Raw genomic sequence first — 2,927 nt, 5'->3', positions numbered from 1 at the left:
GATTGATTGTTATTTATTGTCACACGTACCGAAGTACAGTGAAAAGTATTTTTCTGCGGCCATGGGAACGTACACAGTACGTACATGGTAGACAAAAGAATAATCGACAGAGTACACTGACAAATGGTACATCGACAAATAGTGGTTGGTTACAGTGTGGAACAAGGCCAACCAAGAGCAGCATAGAGCATCGTGAATAGTGTTCTCACAGGGAACAGATCAGTCCAAGGGGGAGTCATTGAGGAGTCCAATAGCTGTGGGGAAGATGCTGTTCCTATGTCTGGATGCGCGGGTCTTCAGACTTCTGTACCTTCTGCCTGATGGACAGGTCTGGAAGAGGGCAATGCCTGGGTGGGAGAGGTCTCTGATAATGCTGTCTGCCTTCCTGAGGCAGCGGGAGATGCCTTCCTTGGCCTTCCAAAGCCTGAGCCATCTTTAGACAAACCTTGAAGAGTGGGACTTCCAGTGGCGGCTATGAAGGAGTAAGTCGCACATTTGGTGGCTCCCGCTCGGGTCGGACTTTTGGACCTTTTCCCCTGATTTTCTACCGGACTTGAATTGAAAAATTGATGACAGAGGCAATTGTGTACTGAATTCCCATGGAGAGAAGGACTAGAAGTGCTCGCAAAGGCAGAAACAGAAAGACAGAGAAGGCTTGGGCTGAAGCTGCCGCGGGGGACAGCATGGCGGAGGACCGGACCTCTGCTCTGTCGACCCAGCGGTCAATGGGGCAGCTGATGCAAGTTATTCAGGAAGGCTTTGCTAAGCAGAAACGGGACTGCTTGGACCCGATAAAAGAGTCAATTGAGCGGCTGGAGCTTAGATTGGATGCCCAAGATCGGGCGATCCAGAAAGTAGAGAAGGTGCTTGCTGACCAGGAGGAACATCAAACTGCGGTGGAGTTGGAGGTGGGGATGCTGAGAGACCAGCAGAAAAAGCTCCTGGAGAAGGTGGAGGACCTAGAGAATAGGTCCCGCCGGCAGAACTTGAGAATCATTGGGCTCCCGGAGGGGTCCAAAGGAGCGGACGCTGGGGCATACATCGCGGACATGTTTGAGAAGCTGCTGGAGGATGGGGCATTCTCCCGGCCCTTGGAGGTGGACAGAGCTCACAGAGCAATCGCGAGGAAGCCGCGAATGAGAGACCCCCCCGAGGGCAATGGTGAGGAAACAAATTCAGGTACCTGCAGGTGCGGGACTTCTTACGTACACAGGTTTCAATCTTCCTGCTCCTACCATCAAGGGGGATTCAGGATAAGGTAGTTTCCAGAGGGTGGGTAGGAGAAGGGAGCGTCTCTGACATTTACAAGGAACTTATGGGGTCAGAGGAGACGCAGACTGAGGAGCTGAAGCGCAAGTGGGAGGAGGAGCTGGGAGGAGAGATAGAGGATGGTCTATGGGCAGATGCGTTGAGTAGAGTCAACGCGTCCACAACATGTACCAGGCTCAGCCTGATATAATTCAAGGTCGTTCATTGGGCTCACATGACAGTGGCCCGGATGTGCAGATTCTTTGGGGTGGAAGACAGGTGTGCAAAATGTGCGGGAGGACCAGCGAACCATGTCCACATGTTCTGGACATGTCCTAGGCTGAGGGGATTTTGGCAGGGGTTTGCAGATGAGAGTTTGGCTCAAGATGCATTGGAACTTTATGGGAAAAACAAAATGTTAGATAAAGCTTTGTGTGAAGAAATGTCAAGACAGGCTTTTGGTAGAAAGCTGTAATCACTTGTTTTTGTACCAGACAGATTGCAGTAACGGCCTTGGGAAGGGTTGCGCTAGGCTTGAAGATAATTATAATTAAGCTAAAGGCACAGATGGAATGTGAGGGGGGCTGCCCTCAGCAAAATGGAATGCGAGGGGGCTGCCCTCAGAAATGAACCAAAAACTGGATAAGAACTGCTGTTAGATGTATTGATTTTGGCTTACTGTTGTAACTCTCGAGAGATACAGTGGTCTTAGCAACGGCCGAGAAATAAACATATGTTAAAGTAACGAGGTGTTCGACTGATCATTTCATCCGGACTGGCAGCAAAGAATGCTCACAGATGTCATGTCCACGGTGTTAAAAGCAAGGGTGGCACCGAGTCCAGAGGTGGCGATTTTCAGGGTGTCAGAAGACCCAGGAATCCAGGAGGAGAAAGAGGCAGATGTTCTAGCCTTTGTTTCCCTGGTAGCCCGGAGACGGATACTACTAGCTTGGAGGGACTCAAAGCCCCCGAAGTCGGAGACCTGGCTATCGGACATGGCTAGCTTTCTCTGTCTGGAGATAATTAAATTCGCCTTGAGAGGGTCACTGTTGGGGTTCGCCCGGAGGTGGCAACCGTCGTCGACTTCTTCGCAGAAAATTAATCGTCAGCAGAAGGGGGGGGGGGGGGGTTTAGTTTAGCTTAGAGTAGGGGATTAACAAAGGTGGGACCTGTAAGGGAGGGAGACGGCTTTTGCACTATGTTTATAGATTCATGTACATTGTTTATTTTGTTGTTGTTGTAAAACCAAAAATACCTCAATAAAATGTTTACAAAAAAATAAACCTTTAAGAGTGTTCGTCCTAAAGGGTGGGACAACTTCATGGGTTTCCAAAGCTCGATACAATACCCATACCCACCAGAACCAACACGCCACAGGATATCAGCCCCCAAGCTCCAGTCTCGACTCGCCGGGACAGGTTGGAGTCGGGTCATACCCTACAGCGTCTGGCTCAGAGGCAAGAGCACGAAGATTCCCTCCTCCATTGGCTTAGACAGTATGTTCAGACGAGTCGTAGTAATTGTGAATCGGTGAAGTCCATTCCCTCCACCTCCTGCTCACTTGTCCTCTCTACCAACTAAACCCAGTGTCTACTTAACTCACTATAGGTCATCGCAATTGGAATTGCAATTGGAAATCAATGAAAATGGGGATTTATTTTTGTTGAAGAACAAGAACA

The sequence above is a fragment of the Scyliorhinus torazame genome, chromosome 28 (genome assembly GCF_047496885.1).
Source record: "Scyliorhinus torazame isolate Kashiwa2021f chromosome 28, sScyTor2.1, whole genome shotgun sequence".
Classification (NCBI taxonomy): domain Eukaryota; kingdom Metazoa; phylum Chordata; class Chondrichthyes; order Carcharhiniformes; family Scyliorhinidae; genus Scyliorhinus; species Scyliorhinus torazame.
Note: the sequence above shows the minus strand (reverse complement) of the source record.